Source organism: Pinus tabuliformis, chromosome 9 (assembly GCF_031772625.1).
Source record: "Pinus tabuliformis cultivar Carrire ecotype Pingquan chromosome 9, CPIR1, whole genome shotgun sequence".
NCBI classification, from domain to species: domain Eukaryota; kingdom Viridiplantae; phylum Streptophyta; class Pinopsida; order Pinales; family Pinaceae; genus Pinus; species Pinus tabuliformis.
In genome coordinates this window covers 1,035,782,258-1,035,808,092 of record NC_142307.1, presented here as the reverse complement: position 1 = coordinate 1,035,808,092, position 25,835 = coordinate 1,035,782,258, and the positions used below count along the sequence as shown (strand labels likewise).

General features: G+C 36.6%; 1 pseudogene; it reads left to right on the top strand.

Moving 5' to 3' along the window:
* Nucleotides 1–343: 343 nt before the first annotated feature.
* On the top strand, nucleotides 344–1,588 carry LOC149152224 (nematode resistance protein-like HSPRO2 pseudogene; annotated as a pseudogene).
* Nucleotides 1,589–25,835: the final 24,247 nt, after the last annotated feature.

The following is a 25,835-nucleotide window of genomic DNA, read 5'->3' as shown; positions in this document are numbered from 1 at the left end:
GCTCGGCAACCGCAAGAGAATTTATGTGTTAAGTTTTTATCATCTACAGAAAAAGTTGAGTTGCAACAAATAGATATGTTTTCTGTCCAGTAACATATTATATATAACTTTTTAAATATATCAAGGATTTAAAAACATTTTATTCTATTCCAGTTTCAAAATTTTAGTTTTTAAAATGGGTTTTAGTGTTTATTCTATTATTATGTTGTTCTTTTTAGATTATGGTATATGGAGAGCATTAGTGTCTTTACTCTCCTGGTTATGTTTGCAGGGAAAAAATATGTCCTGTAAATAAATGCCATCCTATTTTTCCTTTGTTGAAGAGTCCATAGAGCCCTCCCCCATGGAGTGTGCGGGTTACGAGCAGTATGTGCATCTCCCCGAGCTCAGTGCCATGTGGAAATTCAAGGAATGGCCTGGTTGGTCTAGAGAGGGGTTGGTAAAGGCCGCCTTACAGTCATTGGAGATTACTTTTCGGTTTGTTCTGTCTGTCCTCTGTGACACAAGGACTTACATTGACAAAGAGGAATGGAAGAGAAGGCTTGAATCCTTAATTAGTTCCCAGATTGAGTTGATTTCAATGATTTGTGAAAATGGCAAGCAGGTTCCCACTCTTCAGTTGTCAGTAAGTAGTGGTATTCTTGCTAGGAAAGTTTTCCATGAGGTATGGCAGAGACCTGGTGCTTTACCTGTGGTTAGCAGAACAAGTGAAAAGAGCTTACTTCATCGTTTGGGTACATGGAAAAGCGCTGAAGCTATGGTTTCTAGAATATGGCTTGCCATTGAAGGCCATATGCAGAGGACTCCCTTCACTTTAGGTCTAGGGGAACCAAATATGTCAGGTAAGCCTCTTCTTGAATATGATAGAATCTGCAAGCCAAGATATTTGCACTCTTTAAAACAACATAAACAGTTCCATAATCTAGAAGATGCCAAACTTTGCAATGTCCTCCAGATCTTTGAGGCCTGGGTATTTGTAGGCCAAGAATTGTTGCAGAGAGTATATGAAAGAATAGACTCTGGGGATTTCGTAGGAGCATCCACAGACTGTTGGATGGTTGAAAGGATGTGGAACATGCTCATAGAAATTGTGAATTTGCTTCTAGTGATGGACCCACATGATTTCCTTTGCCTTAAACACCAGTTGGCAATTAGCAGCACTAGTACGCTTGCAGGCGCATATTGCCTTCGGTCTGCCCCCCTTAGAGACCTTACAAATGCATGCAAGGAACTAAGGCATCTGGTGCCCAAAGTCATCGGTGTTGAGGCTGATCTAAAGGGTGGACCAAGGCTCCAGGAGGCACTTATGCATTTGTTTCATTCACATGGACTGCGCTCACATAACACTTCAGGTGCTTACCATGTTGCAACAATACATGTTCTGTTGGCCTTCCAGGCAATAGAAGCCGCGGTGAAAAGGTTTTTCTTCTCATATCAGCAGCTGGTAGTAACAACCATGGGTAGCACTGAAATGAAGGGTCCATCATATCTAGGTGCTTGTGATGCCCTGCGTCAGATATATTTTGAACCACCTTATTTCCCTAGTGTGGATGGTGCAAAGACATTTTTGGGTTACTATTGGCACTAAAAGTCTACAACTATGGTGGATGGTACACTGGAAGATCTACAGACAAATCAAGTGAAGTTTACAAGACAAAGAACAGTGCCTTCAGTTTTTCAATGTATTACCCCAAATTCATACATACACTTTTTACATTGACAGTTTTGAATACTATACATAGAATTATATTGGATATAGGATTAGACTAATTTTTGTTCATCCCCATCAGTAGGAGCAGTCAATAGAACAGTGCTAGAAATTTGAACATTTTTTTTTTCCCTCTCCAACATGGATAGGATACTAAGGATTCATAGTGTGCAATTCCTCCTTCGTTAAATACTGTAAAAGATTGTCCAAAATTAAAAAGGTAATTATTGAAATTATTAAATTTTACGAGTTGTTTCTTTTTTTAATTTTTTAATTATTTACCTAAATTCTATGATGAGTTTAATGATATTTATATAATTCATTATATAAAAAGATTGTAAGAAAAAAATAAATTATATTAATAAAATTATAAAAAAAAACTATAAGTTTTATATGGAAACCATTGTAAAAAAAAAGTGCATTTCGTGCATTTTCATGATAGCTATTATCAAGTTAGATAATAGGAATTACAAGGATTGAGAAATAATACAAAATCATGATAATGTTATGGAATTCAATCAGAGAGATTTATTTATGATAGACTATTACAAAAAAATTTGACACTGTTTTGGTTATGGTTAAATAAATTTCTATTCTAGAGATAAATACAGAGAAATTTTAACCTTAATTAAAAACCTGTTCATTTCAATATCATGCCTTCCTACAATTATCTAAGGCTACCTAAACTTTAAATTTAATATGTTTCATAAAATTCAAGTTTCAATACCTACGCCTATTAAACCCACAGCCACTTGAAATACTAAACTAATACATGCTTGCCTTCCCTTTTGTTAAGCCAAATTGAATTTGGTTGGTAAGCTATTGCCAATCTTTTTAGCTGTAGTTATAGCTTCAAATGGAATCCAAAGTAGATCCAGTTGTCCTTAGATGAAGTAATTGCTATTTTTTATTTTATTTTAAATATTTTGTTTTATTTGTTTAGCGACAAATAAATAGCAATTTGTTTATGTTTACCAAATTGAATTTGGTTGGTAAGCTATTGCCAATCTTTTTAGCTGTAGTTATAGCTTCAAATGGAATCCGAAGTAGATCAAGTTGTCCTTAAACGAAGTAATTGCAATTTTTTATTTTATTTTAAATATTTTGTTTTATTTGTTTATCAACAAATAAATAGCAATTTGTTTATCAACAAATAAATAGCAATTTGTTTATGTTTACCAAATTGCCACTTTAATAATAGTTCTCAAATTATGTATCATCGAAATATTCTCAATTTTCTATGAAAATTCGAGGGAATGTTCTATTTTAACTTCATAAAAAATGCCTTGTTTTCCGGCAATGATAGGAACATTATAATTAGGCATCTCTACCGTGTCTTCTTTGGAGTAAGACAAATTGTGTTTTTCAAACTGTGTGAATATAGTTCATTAATTTAAAACGATGTTAATTTTATTTATTTTTTATATATTTGAATATATATAAGATGTACACTTTCAATTGTTTTTGTTATTGGGTTTTAGATAGTCTAATTTTTTAGTAATCAAATCTGAATTTGAATTTAATAGCTATAGTTTATGAATGTAAATTTCTAGATGCGCGAAATTTATTTATACTTTTAAAAACTCAATTTATATAATAAATTAGATTATTAAAATTAAATCAAAATATTAAACAGTTATATTGCATTGTTTGTCGAACACAGTTTGAGATAGATTAAGCTTACTGGACTGTAGATAGGGAAGGTAACAGAGAGGCTTGGATATTACTGAATTCACCTATTTTGCTAACTCTGTTCTTTCAGCGAATATACTGACGTAGCTCATCTGATTGTTTGGTAAATTGAAACTAGATTTGTGGATGCCACTTCATAAACGCAACAGTGGTATTGGAAAATATTTTGTCATCCTTCTAAATAAATACCTTTGCTTTTATATGGCACCTTTTAAAACGAGGATACCGAACGTCCCAGCAATGGAATTCGAACAAACATAAGACATCTTTCTTTTGTTTGTTTTAGTTGTAAATGCCACACTTGTTTTTAGCACTTGGTTTATATATGTAAATATATCTATATCTATATATATATATATATATATATATGTGTGTGTGTGTGTGTGTGTTGGGGGGCGTGTTTATATCTGTTTGATATAAGTCGTAAAGCTGTCATGTTAAGTGAAACACAAAAAAAAAAAAATTATAAACAATATCTTAACCATATATCTCATCATCAACTAATCTAAATTATAACTTAACTATAATATCTAATCCCTCTTTTTTTATTTTCCAAGAGCCGCCCATCCCAGCGGAAGTATAATATTACTTCCAGTTTCTGAAAAGGAATGCTTGCTCGGTAAATCAGTTTAATGTGCAGGGTGTTTGAAAGAAAGTTGCAAATATGGTTGTAAGTGTTAATGTACACGGTTATAGTTGAGACCAAAGGTAAAGCGCCCCAACTTTCATCCCAACCCAACTAAATTATAATATAGGTGCAGTTGCTGAAAAGGAGTACTGTCCTAAGAAATGAGTCCTCAAAAATGAGTTTAATGACCATGGTATTAGAGGGAAGGTAGTAGATATGCCTATAAGGGTTAATGTACATAGTTATAATTGTGGGTGAAGATAATAATTAATTAATTTTATTTTTTTGGGTAAAATTTAATGATTTTTGTTTTTTTATAAGATTGTAAGTTTTTTATTAAATTATATTCAAAATTTTTATAATGCAATTTTTTATTGGGTAAATTATATTTTTGAATGTATAAATAAATTTAGTTCTTCAATACTAATTTGTTTTAGTGAGATTGTAAATTTTAGTCAAATTATTTATAGTATAGTATCATTTATAAAATACGTTGTTCTTTAATCATATAAGTTTAAATTTAGAACATTGATAATGCATATTGCTTATAATCATTCTCACTCCTAATATCTATAATTTGGCTTAACACTTATCATTTTCTTGCAGATTGACACACGGTTCGCTCGCTTGTGCAGAGCCTAACCCCACGGTTTACAGAGAACAAAAACAATCATTGTAATTTTTCTTTCGTGGGTGACTGGAAACCTTTAGTGAATTGCCTTCACCTCTGCAATTTTTTTCCATATAGTTCAGATTGTTTTAATAATCAGTATTAGTAGGGCAATTACTTAGCCTTTACTTTAAAATTTTTACATTTCACACATAGCTTAATTAAGGGGAAAAGTAAGTGGCCATAATCCACACATTTTTTCAATTTGTTTTGCTATTTTACCAAGTCACATAGCTTAATTAGCAAAGGAGTAAGTGGCCCATAATTCACTCATATTTTTTACTAACCAAAGCATCTTTACTTCATTAGCATTGGGACTAGGAACTGGTGTTATTAAAGAAAGGGAGTAGCCCCTGCTACCCTTGCGTCTTTTAGACGATCCTGGGCTTGCATTTGAAATCTTTCTCAAAGCACTCAGTTTTTCATCTCCCTTTTTAGGCTCACATAGTGTAATAGGAAGGAAGTAAGTGGCCCATCAACCACACATTATTTTATTTGCAGGTAAGGAACAAACATAATTTAGTGTAAGTAGACGAATTTGAAAAGGATCATCGAATATCCACATGACTACAAACTTTGTATGTTCACTCTGTCACTTACACACACATTTCACTACACACACTAAGCTACTCTAAACTTTGAACAAAGGGAATCAAGTGTAAAAACCTTTTGTACTTAGTTTATTTAAGCTTAATTTTTCACACCATAAGTGAAGGAAGACACGTAAAAGCAGTCATAACTTGAACAAACTAAATTTCCCCACATGGGCCACAAAATAATTTATAGTTTAGGTTAGGATTGTTGGGGGTAGGCATCCAATAAGCCGCCATGGTCATGTTACATTTTGAAACATAGAAGTTGTCTTTTAGGGTGCTTCAAATCCTTTAATCAGTTCACAGAAAAGACAACCCAGGCAGCACAAAGACCCGATTCAGAGGGGGTTTGGCTTAGGCTCAGTGCGTGTGGTCTTATATGGGGCTACCCAACCTGTATAGTGCTCGGTACTGATAACCGATTACCAAGAAGCTAAAGACTCGACTGCCTCCGTGAGACGAAGGTATCCTATTGGCCAAATTTTAGGGCATCTTTCCCTATAGGTGGAGGTGTTGGAAGCACTAAAGCCTCATTCAATACCTTGGTTGATTCTTTTCGTTGCTGGAAGCATCACAAGTTCTTTCAGGACGTAGCCCCAGTACTCGTCATTGTTTGGCTGCTGGAAGCGTCACCAGTTCTTTCGGGATGTAGCCCCAGTACTTGTCATTTTTTGGCTGCTGGAAGCGTCACCAGTTCTTTCGGGACGTAGCCCCAATACCCGTCACAAAAGATATCTCCGCAAGGCCCAGTTACTTATAGAGTGGAAAGGACGAATAGGTCTTCATAAGACCTTTTATCATACGCAAAAGAAACTAAAATATTTTCCTTGTTTGATTGATCACATAGCTTAACTTAAAGGGAAAGTAACACTTTATTTTTCATTTTGCTTTATGTATGTAATTTCTTTTTATACACATTCCTCTCCTCACCATAAAAGTGACACACATTCCATTTTAAGAACACATAAATACTTTACTTTTTCATATTAAGAATAACAAGACAATGCTACACAAAACATTCCAATTCTTCTTTCACCTGAATATACATTAAAATAAATTCTACAAATAAAAATTGAAATGAAACATTTTTTTAAACTGATTTAAAATGAATTATTGGATAATTTGTTATTTATTTTGATATTTTTTGGGTAGAAAAATTGGAGGAATTATCTTTTGTGACATATTTTATGATATGTATTAATTTTGAGATTTAGAATTTAAAGCCCTCTAAAGTTATTTTGGGATATGAAATGAGTGAAAGCTTTGTGAGCATAGCTCTCTGCCTCTTGATGTCGCTTTACACACCAATTCTAGCTTTCAAACAATGTGAAAATCACCTCAATCAAATTTCATATGCAGAAGCTATGCCTCCCACAAGTTCAGCTAACTTGTTCATACGGTGGTACCAAGTGGACGCTGCATCAACGCCATTACTTAGATATGTGGAGTTAGTCACGTGTGGACATTAAAAAATATCCTAAAAGGTCCAAAACCGTAACACTAATAGTGGCTTGAAAAATGTGAAAACCCTAAACCTTAAATAGTTTCCAAGCTATGTTAATACTACGTCACTAGGAAGAGAAGGGGTTCCATCTTTTTAGGATTGTATTAAAACATAGTTGAGCACAACATCTAGGAGTGGGATTTGAGATCAAAACAAAGGAGAAAGATAATTTGCAACAACCATATAGACAACAATGTCATAGGCAACTCGATAGTCAATACCCCTTTCTTTGTATTTGTATTTCCATAAATAAATAAAAAAGAGCAGAGTATAAGCCTCACCTTCTAATTAGGTTTTCTTTTATATGATATCCCTTGAGTTATATCTTGTATTAAATTATATGATTTTTATATTCACTTACATTTTTTTCTTTTATGGGTTTCAATATTTATATGTATTTAACACTAACGAAGTGTTGAGACATGTGAAAACCCTAATCTGAAATCATTATCAAGTTATGTTAAACACCAGGTCACTAGAAAGAGGTGGTTCCATCTTTCTAGCATTGTATTGTCTCGTGGTAGAGTAGAGCATCTAAGAGTTAGATTTAAGAGCATAACATAAGAACCATTTAGAATACAATGTCAAAAAAAAAACTCTATAATAAATACTCATTTTTTTGTATGTAAAGTTTCATAATTAAATAAAATATAATAGAATATAAGTCTGCTTTTTAATTAGATTTCTCTGATATCATATTTTATAAATTACATCTTTTATTAAATCATATAACTAATATTTCCATTTACTTATTATTTTTTAAAATTATTTTCAAATATTTGAATAATAAAATAATAAACAAAATTAAAATTCAAAAAATAAATTAAATAATAAAAATTCAAAAATGACAATGTAGGCTATAATAAATTACTTCGGGTGAATATCTACAATAATTTATATATTGTTTCACAATAACTTAAACCTAATATTAGTTTTTGAAAAATTCACTCTCAACTTTCAATACCATGACATCTCATGGTGAAGACCTCTCCAATCTACTTATGTAAAAAATGAAAAAATGAGGGGTATTATTAGACTCGAGAAGCCTCAACCTATGCTTTTACACTTAAAAGTTACCTTTCTCAATGACTCATTATCATCTATAACCACATACCTTGAGATCTAGTAAAGGACTCTCCATAATCTACTTAATTAAAAAAGAGGGGTGTTATTAGGCTAAATAAGCCTCTAACTTAAGCTTCTAATAAAGCAAAGATGTGGGGTGCATCAACTTATGTTAAGTTGGTTCATTGTTTAATATTAAGTATGTAAGCTAGGGTGAGCAATGATATTATGGGGACGACTAACTTAAATTCTTTTTTTTGCTGAAGCAAGATTCATACCTTTTATTCATTAGAAACATAGAAACAAATTACATATAATACAACTACCCAAAGAGACCTGAGGGACATAGAGTCAACTATCCACTCAGGGCTTGGGTACCAAGTCTGGGCCACGGGCCCACAAATTTAACTGTGAGACCTTCAAAATACAAACAAAATCCTAAACTGGCCAATCCGTTTGCAAAGTTCTGACAGATGAGACGCAAATCAGAGCCAAAAAAGGCATATTCTTAGATTCCAAAAACGGACCCGATGAAATAATAGAAACCATACTAAACGGATTTCGATTCCGAATGGTGGAATAAACTTCACGCATGTGAATCTCCCGAAATCCACCAATTCCAACCTCAAGGCTCAACATGCACAGAAGATAACAGTGAATCCAGACCCGAATTCAAAATAACCCAAAATTGCCACCAGCCCCCGGTAGCCCGCGAGATCTCCCGCAATTCAGTCCTCGGCAGAGTCCCTTTGATACGAACAACCTTGACCGTTGATCCACATAAAGAAATCCAACGGAAGAGAATAATATCGCACCGAACAAGTGGACCAGACGTTAGTGTGCGATGGATCAGGAGATGACCCAAAATGAGATGGATGTTGGATGGGATCGCTGCAAAATCGCTAAAACAGTTTCCCACTTTAGAGCGATGCGAACATCCAAAAACCGCCAAGGAAGCGGTTTTACTCTACGAGGCCCAAAAATGTAAAGATTCCGGTTGTCGGTAAAACAAGGATTCCTTCCATGCCTGCTCAACTTTCTTGCCTGAACTTGGATCCTAGAAAAGAAGAGAGGCTCTCCATTAATTAAAGAACTATGGTATCCGCTGTGCTCACGCCAATGAATAGTGATGTTCATCTGACTGACTCTAGGTATTTTAGCGGCCATCCTGTGATTTCTTTAGAAACAACTGTTGTATTTTATTGAGTTCTTCTTGTGGTAACGAATCTACTCCTCCCGTGGTTCCCTGTATCAAAAACCCTTCCAGATCTAGGTTTTCTTTATCAAGAATTTCTTGTAGTTCATGATCCTCCAGGTCCATCTCATTTTGGGTCATCTCCTGATCCATCTCCAGTTCTGCATCACTCATTATGGCTTCCTTCTGATAATCGATGTCTTGTGTGTTTTCCCGGTTTTCTTCAGATTCCTTGTCCGCAGGACTTCCTTCCGTTGCTTGATCTTCTTTTGAGATCTCTTCATCTTCCTCAAGCACTTGGAATTTGTTCTAACTGATTTGTTGACCTTCATCTTGATGTTGTTTTGGTCCTCTTTTTCTGCCCTTTCCACGATTCACCACTTTCTGAAATTTGTATGTTTCCTTCATTGTGTTATTTTTGCTCTTGCTTACTACTTTACTGAGTGGACAATATCTGAAAAGGTGTCCATGTTCATGACATCTGCGACATCTGAATGGAATGTGCTCATAATCTACTGTTTGCACCCATTCTTCATAAAAAACTTCCAAGATCACCTCATCCGGTAGAGCTCCTGATAAATCCATTTCCACACATATTTCCATCACAAGTCGCCCCTTGACAATAACATGGTGGCCCCACCTCCAGAAAGAATTCATATGTCATACATGGTTAGTCTAAACTTGTCAGAGATATTTAAGCTTATTAATATCTTACTTATCGTACAATGTCATCTAAGATCCCCTGAATATTACTTAATCCCAAAGTGGTTTACGTGAAAAGTATAAAATATTTACTTAAAAATGAGACTTCCATGCTTAGTATGCTATGCATTGATCAAGACCATAATATTTACTCAAACTAAATTATTTTCAATGCAATTTGTACAGGTATTTTAAGAATGAATAAGTGGGGGAAGATTAACGAGTTGGAAGTTGAAGACCCGGAAGATATGATACAATTTTCAGTAGAAGACTTAACATGGACAGAGATTGGGGGGGACCAAGTTGCGGTGATTCCATATTGTCGACTTGATGATTTCATAAGTGGAGAGGAATCAAATGAAAGTGCTTTGATTCTCCTCCCAACTTGAATTATCATAATGAAACAAGCATTGATAATTTAGAGAATTTATCATACAATGTTGAATCGACCAATGTACGACAAGATAGTGCATTCTCTGAACATGATGAGATGAAACATGTTAACTCATCAACCCTTGAGAAATTGAGATCCATAATACCTACAAATTTGGAACAGGCATATGCATTGAACAACTTGGTAGACAAAGCATGTCAAGAATACAACAAAATGTTTTTCAATACTATAACTCCATCCAAGATCACTACCAAGAGAAAACATAGTTTCTTGAGTCCAGTAAATAAAAAGAGGTGATGTGGTCGCAAGTCAAAATCAAGGACAGATAATCTACAATTTGAAAGGGTTGGACGAGTTCATGCAAGGAAAAAAAGAATGGATGAACAATTGGAGTCATCTTCTCAAAAACAAAGAAATGTGGACCACGCGCCTGAGATAATGCAAGATTCTATTATACCCAATATTGGTATGGAAATTTCATGCTATGCATTGTTTTACGTTAAATGCGATATATTAGCATGTTCAACACATTTGCATAACTATATGAATTATTTTTATTGTTACAGCTGAGGGACCCACATCTCACAACATTCCAAATTGTCGAATTCATTTATTTAATGAACATGATATTGAAAAAAGATCTAGCATTGGGAACACTACTTCAGCCATTAACACCCCAATATCCTCCCCAAGGGTGCTCCCCCCTATTGTTGAACCAATTAGGATGTATCATCGCCCACACCCACCACCTTTTTCCTCCATAAATTCTTCCATGCCTATAACCACCTCTGTAATACCTTCCCAATGCTCATCCCTACCCTTCAGTCATCCACCATTCTCATTTTTTCAATTGTTCACCCTTAACATTCCAATTTCCCCCCTAGGTTAATCCCCCGGCCTACAGTGATTCCCACTATCGTACAACCGGTGGGGGTGTATTGTTGCCCACACCCACTACCTTTTCCCTATTTCACATCCACCATGCCTTTATCCAGCACCCCTGAACCATGCCTATATCCGTCACCAAGTGCTCCGCCATCTACCCAGGAAGGGCTGTCTTCTCCATTGCCTCAAATCCTCACAGTGAGAATGAGTATTTGATCAAAATATCATCATGAATTAATGAAATTGATTATATGCCTTTCAATTTTTACAACTAATTGATTATTGTAATTTTTTGCAGAGATATCAATTTGGAAGTCCACCTGGGAGTGCCAAGAGGGACGAGGGTGACTTATAGACTCATACTTTAGATCGATCATGATGTTGTTTTTCCATTATGTCATTTATGGGCATGAGATTCCATTATTTATGTTGGAAATGAAGTTCTATTTTGTAAAAAAGAAACATGTATAGTTGGACCTATTTTGAATAAAAATACATAAATTTATACTTGTGTTGATGACAACATCTTCATTGAATTTTAAATCCTTATGTGGATGCGATGTTATATTCTATCAATGTTACATTACTTTTGATGAATAGTTGTAACAGATTTTTCTTTTATTATTTACAAATTATCAAGTTTATAAGTTAAGTTACTTTTATATTTATATCTTATTTGATGTTTAAAATGTAATCTTAAGACTTATACCTCGCACCTCAAGATTAATCTGTCTAAAAATACATATGCCTTTCAAACTTGATACTAGATAAAAAAACAATAACCACACATTACAATCCAATATCACTTTAAAAATATTCTTACCAAGTCTCTTAACAAATATGTAACCGTAGATATTTTTATCATAAGCTACCATACAATAACGACTCTTAAGTATAAACAAAATATATATCGAAAAAAATATGAAAGCTTAAATATATTTTCACATCCTCGACCCTAGAATATTCATTTATTTCTTTACATATGAATTATAGTTTATAGTTTATGTTCATATTCCATAGATTTTACATGTGAGAATCAACCCATTTAATAAACATGTACTTGTTATTTAACCTCTTTAACCTTTATTGGTTTTTTTTTTGTTTTATGGGGTTAAAGGTGTGATTGGAGAAGAGGGAATATTAAGATTACCAAAATAAAATTACAATTGAAATAGTAAGGAAGTATATAGTTAAAAGTTGTAAATTTAAATTTTGAAATGGTTAATATTCTAAAGTGAAATGTTGATTTTTAAGAGTGGAAATATCGATGGATAGAAGTATGTATTTGGAATAAAAAAATGTGAATTCCATTAATTTCAAATCTCCAAACTGCGAATTTTGATTTCTAAAGCGTTAAGTGTCATGTTTTGTTTCAAAAATATAAATTTTGATTTCAAAGTTGTTAATTTAAATTAAAAAATAGTGAATTTCAAAGTAGCTGTTTTGAAGTGTAAATTTGGATTTTCAAAGTAGTGATATTGGTTTTCAAAATGCCAATTTTTAAAATAATTTCAAATTACAAAAACGACATGCATATACGGAAGATATGCACATATACGGAAATTGCGCATATCTTCCGTATATCCCTAACTTTCCTGTATGTGCATATCTTCCATATATGCACGTCGTTCATGTATCTGCATCGTAGATGCGCAAATTCCATATACAGAAATTGCGCATATATGGAAACTGTGCATATACAGAAGATGTGCGCATATACAAAAATTGGGCATATACGGAAGATATGCGCATGTCTTCTGTATATCCCTAACTTTCCTGTATGTGCACAGTTTCCATATATGCGTAATTTCTGTATATGGAATTTGCGCATCTACGATGCAGATACATGAACGACGTGCATATACGGAAGATATGCACATACATAAAAGTTAGGGATATACGGAAGATATGCGCACATCTTCCGTATATGCACAGTTTCCATATATGTGCAATTTCTGTATATTGAATTTGCGCATATACGATGCAGAAGCATAAACGAAGATATGTACAAATTCCATATGCAGAAACTGTGCATATACGGAAGATGTGTACATATACAGAAACTGTGCATATACGGAAGATATGGGCGTGTCTTCCGTATATGCACAGTTTCCGTATATGCCCAGTTTCCGTATATGCGCAATTTATGTATATGGAATTTGCGCATATACGATGTAGGAGCATAAACGAAGATGTATACAAATTCCATATAAAGAAATTGTGCATATACGGAAACGGTGCATATACGAAAGACACACGCATATCTTCCATATATGCACAGTTTCTGTATATGCCCAGTTTTCATATATGCGCAATTTATGTATATGGAATTTGCGCATATACAGAAATTACGCATATACGGAAACTGTGCATATACAGAAGACACGCGCATATCTTCCGTATATGCCCAATTTCCGTATATGCGCACATCTTTCGTATATGCACAGTTTCCATATATGCGCAGTTTCTGTAACATAAACGAAGATGTGTACAAATTCCATATACAGAAATTGAGTATATACAGAAACTATGTATATATGGAAGATGTGCGCATATATGGAAACTTGGCATATACAGAAGACATGCGCATGTCTTCCGTATATGCCTAGTTTCCGTAGACATGCGCATGTCTTCCGTATATGCGCACATCTTCCGTATATGCACAGTTTCTGTATATGCGCAATTTCTGTATATGTAATTTGTACATATCTTCGTTTATGTTACAGAAACTGGGCATTTACGGAAACTGTGCATATACAGAAGATGTGCGCATATACGGAAATTGGGCATATACGGAAGATATGCGCGTATCTTCCGTATATCCCTAACTTTCCTATATGTGCATATCTTCCGTATATGCACGTCGTTCATGTATCTTCGTTTATATTACAGAAAATGCGCATATACAGAAACTGTGCATATACAGAAGATGTGCGCATATACGGAAACTGGGCATAAACGGAAGATATGCGCATGTCTTCCGTATATACCTAACTTTCCTGTATGTGTATATCTTCCGTATATGCACGTCGTTCATGTATCTGCATCGCAGATGCACAAATTCCATATACAGAAATTACGCATATACGGAAGACACGCGCATATCTCCCGTATATGTCCAATTTCCGTATATGTGCACATCTTCCGTATATGTACAGTTTCTGTATATGCGCAGTTTTTGTAATATAAACGAAGATGTGTACAAATTACATATACAGAAATTGTGCATATATGGAAACTGGGTATATACGGAAGATGTGCGCATATACCGAAACTGGGCATATACGGAAGACATGCGCATGTCTTCCGTATATACCTAACTTTCCTGTATGTGCATACCTCTCGATTATACACGTCGTTCGTGTATCTGCATCGTATACGCGCAAATTCAATATACAGAAATTGCGCATATACGGAAACTGTGCATATACGGAAGATATGCGCGTGTCTTCCGTATATGCACAATTTCCGTATATGCCCAATTTCTGTATATGGAATTTGCACATCTGCGATGTAGATACACGAACGACGTGCATTTATAGAAGGTATGCACATACAGGAAAGTTAGGGATATACGGAAGACATGCGCATGTTTTCCGTATATGCCCAGTTTCCGTATATGCACACATCTTCCGTATATGCCCAGTTTCCATATATGCGCAATTTCTGTATATGGAATTTGTACACATCTTCGTTTATGTTATAAAAACCACGCATATACGGAAACTATGCATATACGGAAGATGTGCGCATATACGGAAATTTGACATATACGGAAGATATGCGCATGTCTTCCATATATGCACAGTTTCCGTATATACGCAATTTCTGTATATGGAATTTGCGCATCTGTGATGCAGATACATGAACGACGTGCATAAATGGAAGATATGCACATACAGGAAAGTTAGGGATATACAGAAAACATGCGCATATCTTCCGTATATGCCCAGTTTCCATATATGCGCAGTTTCCGTATATACGCACATCTTCCGTATATGTCCAGTTTCCGTATATGCGTAATTTATGTATATGGAATTTGCGCATATATGATGTAGAAGCATAAACGAAGATGTGTACAAATTCCATATACAGAAATTGCGCATATACGGAAACGGTGCATATACGGAAGACACGCGCACATCTTCCGTATATGCACAGTTTCCGTATATGTGCAGTTTCTGTAACATAAACGAAGATGTGTACAAATTCCATATACAGAAATTGCGCATATACGGAAACTGTGCATATACGGAAGATGTGCGCATATACGGAAACTGGGCATATACAGAAGACATGCACATGTTTTCTGTATATCCTAACTTTCCTGTATGTGCATACCTTCCGTATATGCATGTCGTTCGTGTACCTGCATTGCAGATGCACAAATTCAATATACAGAAATTGGGCATATACGAAGATTGTGAATATACGAAAGACATACGCATATTTTTCGTATATGAACAGTTTCTGTATATGCGCAATTTCTGTATATTGAATTTGCGCGTATACGATGCAGATATACGAACGATGTGCATAATCGAGAGGTATGCACATACAGGAAAGTTAGGGATATACGGAAGACATGCGCATGTCTTCCGTATATGCCCAGTTTCCGTATATGTGCACATCTTCCGTATATGCACAGTTTTCGTATATGCGCAATTTATGTATATGGAATTTGCGCATATACGATGCAGAAGCATAAATGAAGATGTGTACAAATTCCATATACAAAAATTGCGCATATACGGAAACTGTGCATATAAGGAAGATGTGCGCATATACGGAAACTGTGTATATACGGAAGACATTCTGCATCGTATATGCGCAAATTCCATATACATAAATTGCGCATATACGGAAGATGTGCGCATATACGGAAACTGGACATATACGGAAGATGTGCGCGTGTCTTCTGTATATGCACCGTTTCCGTATATGCGCAATTTCTGTATATGGAATTTGTACACATCTTCGTTTATGCTTCTACATCGTATATGCGCAAATTCCATATACATAAATTGCACATATAAGGAAACTGGGCATATATGGAAGATGTGCGCATATACGGAAACTGGGCATATACGCAAGATATGCGCAAATCTTCTGTATATGCCCAGTTTCCGTATATGCAAAATTTTTGTATATTGAATTTGCGCGTATATGATGCAGATACATGAACTTTCCTGTATGTGCATATCTTCCGTATATGCACGTCGTTCATGTATCTTCATTTATGTTACAGAAACTGTGCATATACGGAAGATGTGTACGTATACGGAAACTGGGCATATACGGAAGATATGCGCATGTCTTCCGTATATCCCTAACTTTCCTGTATGTGCATATCTTCCGTATTTGCACGTCGTTCATGTATCTGCATCGCAGATGCGCAAATTCCATATACAGAAACTGCGCATATACGGAAGACACGCGCATATCTTCCATATATGTCCAATTTCTGTATATGCGCACATCTTCGGTATATGTATAGTTTCCGTATATGCACAGTTTCTGTAACATAAATGAAGATGTGTACAAATTCCATATATAGAAATTGCGCATATACAGAAACTGTGCATATACGGAAGATGTGCGCATATACGGAAACTGGGCATATACGGAAGACATGCGCATGTCTTCCGTATATTCCTAACTTTCCTGTATGTGCATACCTCTTGATTATGCACGTCATTCGTGTATCTGCATCGTATACACGCAAATTCAATATACAGAAATTGCGCATATACGGAAACTGTTCATATACGGAAAATATGCGCGTGTCTTCCGTATATTCACAATCTCCGTATATGCCCAATTTCTGTATATTGAATTTGCGCATCTGCGATGCAGATACACGAACGACGTGCATAATCGAGAGGTATGCACATACAGGAAAGTTAGGGATATACCAAAGACATGCGCATGTCTTCAGTATATGCCTAGTTTCTGTATATGCATAGTTTCCGTATATACGCAATTTCTGTATATGGAATTTGTACACATCTTCGTTTATGTTACAAAAACTGCGCATATACGGAAACTGTGCATATACGGAAGATGTGCGCATATACGGAAATTGAGCATATACGGAAGATATGCGTGTGTCTTCCTTATATGCGCAATTTCTGCATATGTAATTTATGCATCTGCGATGCAGATACATGAACGACGTGCAAATACGGAAGATAGGCACATATATGAAAGTTAGGGATATACGAAAGACATGCGCATATCTTCTGTATATGCCCAGTTTCCGTATATGCGCACATCTTCCGTATATGCCCAGTTTTCGTATATGTGCAATTTATGTATATGGAATTTGCGCATATACAATGTAGAAGCATAAACGAAGATGTGTACAAATTTCATATACATAAATTGCGCATATACGAAAACGGTGCATATACGGAAGACACGCGCACATCTTCCGTATATGCACAGTTTCCGTATATGCGCAATTTCTATAACATAAATGAAGATGTGTAGAAATTCCATATACAGAAATTGCACATATACGGAAACTGTGCATATACGGAAGATGTGCGCATATACAGAAACTGGGCATATACGGAAGACATGCGCATGTCTTCCGTATATTCCTAACTTTCCTGTATATGCATATCTTCCGTATATGTACGTCGTTCATGTATTTGCATCGTATACGTGCAAATTCGATATACAGAAATTGTGCATATACTGAAACTGTGTATATACGGAAACTGTGTATCTGCACAGTTTCCATATATGCCCAATTTCTGTATATGGAATTTGCGCATCTACGATGCAGATACACGAACGACCTGCATAATCGAGAGGTATGCACATACAGGAAAGTTAGGGATATACGGAAGACATGCGCATGTCTTCCGTATATGCCCAGTTTTCATATATGCGCACATATTCCGTATATGCGCACATCTTCTGTATATGCATAGTTTCCGTTTATGCGCAATTTATGTATATGGAATTTACGCATATACGATGCAGAAGCATAAGCGAAGGTGTGTACAAATTCCATATACGGAAATTGCGCATATACGGAAACTGTGCATATACGTAAGATGTGCGCATATACGGAAACTGTGCATATACGGAAGACATTACGCATCGTATATGCGCAAATTCCATATACATAAATTGCGCATATACAGAAACTGTGCATATATGGAAGATGTGCGCATATATAGAAATTGGACATATACGGAAGATGTGCGCGTGTCTTCCGTATATGCACCGTTTCCGTATATGCGCAGTTTCTGTATATGGAATTTGTATACATCTTCGTTTATGCTTCTACATCGTATATGCGCAAATTATATATACATAAATTGCGCATATACAGAAACTGTGCATATACGGAAGATGGGCATATACGGAAGACATGCGCATGTCTTCCTTATATGCCCAGTTTCCGTATATGTGCAATTTCTGTATATTGAATTTGCACGTATACGATGCAGATACATGAACTTTCCTGTATGTGCATATCTTCCGTATATGCATGTCGTTCATGTATCTTTGTTTATGTTACAGAAACTGCGCATATACGGAAACTGTGCATATACGTAAGATGTGTGCATATACGGAAATTGGGCATATATGGAAGATATGCGCGTGTCTTCCGTATATGCACAGTTTCCGTATATGCACAGTTTCCGTATATGCGCAATTTCTGTATATGGAATTTGCGCATCTGCGATGCAGATACATGAACGACATGCATATACAGAAGGTACGCACATATAGGAAAGTTAAGGATACACAGAAGACATGCGCATGTCTTCCGTATATGCCCATTTTCCGTATATGCATAGTTTCCGTTTATGCGCAGTTTCTGTAACATAAATGAAGATACATGAACGACGTGCATATATGGAAGATATGCACATACAGGAAAGTTCATGTATCTGCATCGTATACGCGCAAATTTAATATACAGAAATTCCGCATATACGGAAACTGGGCATATACAGAAGATTTGCGCATTGCGTATATGCCCAGTTTCCGTATATGACCACATCTTCCGTATATGCCAAGTTTCCTTATATCTGCAATTTATGTATATGGAATTTGCGCATATACGATGTAGAAGCATAAACGAAGATGTGTACAAATTCCATATACAGAAATTGCGCATATACAGAAACGGTGCATATACGGAAGACACGCACACATCTTCCGTATATGCCCAGTTTCCGTATATGTGCACATCTTCCATATATGCACAGTTTCTGTATATGCGCAATTTATGTATATGGAATTTGCGCATATACGATGCAGAATGTCTTCCGTATATACCCAGTTTCCGTATATGCGCACATCTTTCGTATATGCACAGTTTCCGTATATGCGCAATTTCTGTATATGGAATTTGTACACATCTTCGTTTATGCTTCTGCATCGTATATGCGCAAATTCCATATACATAAATTGCGCATATACAGAAACTTGCATATACGGAAGATGTGCGCATATACGGAAGATGTGCGCATATACAAACATTGGGCATATACGGAAGACATGCGCATGTCTTCCGTATATCCCTAACTTTCCTGTATGTGCATACCTCTCGATTATGCACGTCGTTCGTGTATCTGCATCGCAGATGCGCAAATTCCATATACAGAAATTGGGCATATACGGAAACTGTGCATATACGGAAGATATGCACGCATATCTTCCGTATATGCACAGTTTCCGTATATGCGCAATTTCTGTATATTGAATTTGCGCGTATACGATGCAGATACATGAACGACGTGCATATACGGAAGATATGCACATACAGGAAAGTTAGGGATATATGCCCAGTTTCCAAGTGAGGAGTTAAATTATCCACAGATCATGGAGGAAGAAACAGAAGCAATAGATATGGGGGAGTTGGACATTCCAGGCCTGGAGTAGGCTTGTACTACAAACAATTTTGACAACATTGTAGATGGACAACTTAAGAATCTGGAGGAAGTCTTATCTCATGCGCAAAGGCAAAAATCTTTAGGTATCCAGACTGGTGGCCCTTGGGACGGAAGATTTATAACCAAAGATATCAAAAAGTGAGGTAGGAAAATAGATCTCCAGCGAACAATCAGAATAGGACAAATGTTAGTGGACTCAGGGAGGTATTCCAAGCTAACCAAGTACAACAACTCTAATCATAATCCTTCCCAATGAAGTTAATCTCTTGGAATATAAGAGGGCTCAATGGCCCAGGGAAAAATCAAATCCTTAAAAACATGATAAAGCAAGAAAAACCTCAAATCCTTTTCTTGCAAGAGACCAAATGCAACTCAAGTGCACTAGATAGATTTGCAGCAAAAGTAAGGCCAGGAAGCTTCAATGCTGCAGTGGATGCTGATGGGGCTTTTGGAGGTCTGGCAATTGTCTGGGACTCCCGAGCAATCAAGCTAGACAATATCCATGCAAGTAGGAATTTCCTACAAGCAACCTTTCACATCATCGGGACAAATATACACGGGCTCTCAACCAATGTATATTTTCCACAGGAGGCATCGCTTAAAGCCGGAATCCTTAACACTCTCTCTGCAATCAACCATGACAGGTCGCACCCTTTATGGATTTTTGGAGGAGACTTTAACATGATTACTAGGCTCAAAGAAAAAAGGGGAGGAAGATGCAGAGGAAGTCAGGAAGGGATACCCCTAAAGGAATTCTTTCAGAACAACTGGCTCATCGACCTACCCTTCAATAATGGTGTATTTACTTGGAACAATAGGAGAGCAGGTAAGCAGCAGATTGCTTCTCGTCTGGACAGGTTCTTGCTCTCAGACAATGCTATTCATCTTGGTGGAGACTTCGCAGCCTCCATTTTGCCTCTTTCAGGATCTGATCACTGGCCCATCTCCCTCCATTGGTCGCGTCCTGGCAATCTGATCCACAGACCGTTCCGCTTTGAGGCTTTCTGGATGTCTCATCCGGATTTCCAAGGCTTAATCAATTCAGAATGGAACAATTTTTCCCCTCCTCCAGGTTCAAAAATGTTCCAATTCCAGCAAAAGCTTAAGCACCTCAAAAGCAAGATCAAACGCTGGAATCACACTTCTTTTGGTAATATCTTCCAGGCTCAGGAAGCCCTCGAGCTGGAAATGAAGCAATTGCAGCAGAGGATTATTACTGAAGGCCGCTCAGAGGACCTGTCAAAACATGAAAAAATTATTGAAGCACAACTCACAGAAAGGGCTAAGCAGGAAGAAACGTTATGGAGGCAAAAATCAAGAGTCAGATGGCTTAAAGATGGAGAGAAAAACACTAAATTTTTTTTGGGGGTGAATGCAACGTTCATAGCCCTGGTTCCCAAGGTGGACATGCTAAGCAAACCTGACAAGTACAGGCCTATCGCACTATGTAACATAATCTATAAGATTGTCTCCAAAATCATTGCCTCCAGGCTCAAACTGCTACTTCCTCTCATCATCTCGCCTGAGCAATCTGGATATGTTGAAGGTAGGCAGATCACTGATGGTATCATCTTAACTCATGAAATAATTCATTCCCTGAAGATTTTCAAGAAGCCAGGTATGCTCCTCAAACTAGATCTCTCAAAGGCCTTTGATAGCCTAAGCTGGATATATATTAAAAAAGTTCTAATTGCTTCTGGATTTGCTGCTCCCTGTGTCAGATGGGTCATGAGCCTCATCTCTTCCTCTTTCTTTTCTATTCTGGTCAATGGTATACCCTCGTCTCCTTTTCATCCTTTCCGAGGAGTTAAGCAGGGAGATCCTCTATCCTCTTTCTTGTTCGTTATCATGGCAGAAGGATTAGGCCGAAGTATTAAATCAGCTCAGCAATCCCTCTGTCTGAAAGTCCTATCCTTTCATAACTCTCCAGACTTCACACATCAGCAATTCGTTGATGAAAACATGCTTTTTGGGCATCCCTCGGTCCAGGAAGCCTGATTGCTCAAATCCCTTCTGTCAGACTTTTCGGAAGCCTCAGGTGCCTCTATCAATAAATCCAAATCTCAGATCTTCTTTTTCCATACTCCTTCTTTAACTTAGGCAGCTATAGCCCGTATTCTAGGATTCTCCATCGCTACCGTCCCATCCAAATATTTAGGTGCTCCTCTGACTGCCTCAGCCCTAAAGCACTCCTCTTGGAAAATCCTCTTAGAGAATCTGGAGGCGTAGCTATCCTCTTGGACTCACAGATCTCTAAATATGGCGAGTCGACTTGTCCTCATAAAAGCAGTACTTCAGGCTATGCCGCTATACCTCTTCTCCATCCTTGCAGCACCCAAATGGGTTCTAAAAGAAATCAAGCTTCTCTAAAGATCTTTTCTCTGGGGCAGTAATGGTCACATGCGAAAGTGGGCTCTGGTCAAATGGGACACTGTTTGTCTACCAAAGAAAGGGGGTGGTATTGGTTTAAGGGATCCTACTCAAAGCAATGAGATCATCGGAGCTATAATCTGGTGGAAATGGCTTACGGAGCCTCTCACCCCTTGGGCCTCTCTGTGGATGGCTAAGTATGCAAGGAATTACCCAGCGGAGGAACTAATAAGAATATCAGAGGTTAGCCTGGGTTCCCTTATATGGAACTCGGCCAAGCAGCACAAGAATCTCATTCAGCAACACAACTTTTGGGAAGTGAAGAATGCCAACACTGAAAGATTTTGGTAAGATTCATGGCAGCAGATGCCCAAATTAAAGGACCAAATCCCTCTTACTCAACCCCTGGAGCAGGAGATGCAATCTTATGATAAGGTGAAAAACTTCTGGAGAAATTCACCAACCCAAGAGTACCGAGAATGGCTCAAGGCGGATCAGATTTTAAGACAGGGCTTGACACAAGTCCAACAAATTCTAGACACAGAATTAACAAAAAGAAGAATTCAGCATTCTAATGAAAAGGACATTCTTCAGTGGGGATATGAAGAAAGAGGTACCTATTCTACGAGAGAGGCCTATAATATCATTATCAAGGCACATACAGTGAAAGATCCTCTTTGGAGCATAATCTGGGACCCTTCCATATGGCCGAAAATCTCCACCTTTCTCTGGTTCCTATGTCATAACAAGATTCTCACGTGGGATAATCTCAAAAAGAGGAACTTTCATGGGCCCTCAATATGCCCTAATTGCAGACAAGAGGAGGAAACTGTCAAGCATCTAATGCTGTCCTGTCAGACTGCATGTAAGCTCTGGGAAAAGGTCAGTTTCTGCTGCCAAAAGGAAGGAAGAACTCATGGAGACACCATTGCCACTGTGCGCAACTGGGATCATAACCCTTATCAAAGCAAGATTTTAAATTTCCTTTGGAAGCTCATTCCGGGCTTTCTCATGTGGGCCATATGGAAGGAGAGAAACAACAGAATATTTAAGGATCACTCTATGCGGCTGGAAGATATCTAGAAAATAATCTGCCAAAATATTGAGGAAACCATATCTCTCAAGACCTGGTATCAGGAGGATCTCCCAACTAACCCCCAAGAACAATCCATGTGGGCCAATTGGAACTTCTAATGCAAGCAAGAACAGCTTATCAAAGGAACAAAGCCTCTAAGGAACCATTTACCTGAGAAATGGTTACCTCCCCCTATGCATATGTACTAGCTAAATTTTGATGGCGCCTCGAAAGGCAACCCAGGAAATTCAGGCTTTGGAGGGATTTTCAGAGATCACAAGGGGGCTCCTCTTTTAACCTTCTTAGGTTCAAAGGGATGGGATACCAATAACTCGGCAGAACTGGAAGGTCTCTGGCAGGGACTAATTCTTGCGCAAGATAAAGGTTTCTTCCCGCTCATAATCGAGGGTGATTCCCAGATCATCATAAATATGGTCACAAAAATCCTGCAAGGATCCTCCTCTGGCAAAGTGAGCAACAGCTGCAGAATGGCAAAAAGGCTTGAACTTATTGAATGCTGGCTATCCTCTAACAGAGCGATCACTTTAAAGCATATTCGAAGGGAAGGGAATAAAATTGCGGACTTACTTGCTAATATGGGGGTTGATTGTAGGATGGATCTTCATGTTGGATCAATTTCAAGCCTAGCATCTGAATCTCAACTCATGGATTACAACAACCTAGTGAAGAAGGAAATGCAACAGGAGGAAGGAGAACACCCGGATGCGGGTGAAATTAATGAAACATAATGAGCTTATTCACTGATGGATAGGCTGGGTACTGCCAGCTGCACCTCTGCGTGGCTTCCCAGGATTTCACCCGACGCAAATTGGATAGCCTTAAGAGAGGTAGATTTGGAGGAATGTCTGCATTAATGGCTCGCTTCGTCCAAGGTGATGCTTTAGCTGTTATATTCATGATGCTCAATTTTATCCTCTCCACAGCTTTTTCTCAGCCTCCATGGTCCAGGTTCTGGCCTACAGCGGGTCTGTGGTCTTGTTATGCTGAGGGTCGTGATGGTAGGCTAGTCTATGCAATTGGTGGCAAGCTTTTAATTGCCCCTGAGTTTCGAATTGGGCTGCACTCTCAGGCCCGTCTTGAGCGAACGAAGAGGTCCCTTGTGTTGTTCTATAGCCCTCCAGCCATTGCCCCTGGTCTCATTGTGCGCTCCCCTCACCGCCTCAACATGGTGCGTCAGAGTATGAGGAGTCGCTCCGGGGGATGCCGAGGTAGCCGAAGGCGTTCGAAGGTTAGTGGTTCTGTGGATCCTTCCGTGCCTTCGGTTACTATCCCATCCTCTCCGGTGGTTTCGCCTCTTCATAGCCCTTCTCGCAGGCCGACCCCAAACAGTGCGTCCCGAACCACTCACTTCAAATTTCAGAGCGATCTCAGTAGGCCAATGATCACCGCTCATATACACATTATAATAATTTAATATTGGCTATACAAATTATAATGTTTAATTTTGAGAAATAAATATTTATTTTTAAAATATTTAAAAAAAATCAAACATTTAGTTAAATTACTCATTAAATAATTTAAATTAATTTAGACACAACAATTTTATATACAATTTATTTGAACTTATAATTTATAACCTAAATAACCAGAACTAAACTACCTTATAACGATTATTAATGTATTATTTTCAATTAATTATTAATAATAAAACTTAAAAAATATTAACCAATATTTAATAACTCAAACTAACTTCTCAAATTAATTACATAATCTCAGATGATTTCACAATATCGTATGGATTTTCATTCAGTTATGAAAGTAAATTCAATATAGAATCTAGGATGAAAAGTTATGTATCATAATAACATGGAATGAATGTTGCTATAAACATTAATCACAGTGTAAATTATTTATAACAATATGGAATCAGTGTTGCTTTTAATATTAATTACAGATTAAATGGATAAAAAGTTATTTTATCATAATAACGGAATGAATGTTGCTTTAAACAGTAATCACATATATAAATTATTTATAACAATAATATAGAATCAATGTTGCTTTTAAATGTAAATTATTTATAATAATCACATGGAACCAAATTTGCCTTCAACATTAATCACATGTTTTTACAACCCGAATTTTCTAAAAACCTATAAATAAATAAAAAAACAAAACATTATTTTATTATTTATTTAGTATTCCACACACAAAAGCATTTGACCCATTATCATTGGTTTAGGCCGGACTCATCTAAGTCCACATTGTAAAAGCCATTCGCATTTGTTTAATGCTATTTTTAAAGAATTATCATATATATAATAATGGCTAAAAGTTTATTAATGATTATTGGTTAGAATTTTCTAAATTAATATTAATTTTAGTTATAATTTTTTACAATTTTTTAATTTGGATAATATTGTTTTAATTTTTATATGAAGTTAGGAGATGTTAAATTAATTATATTATTAA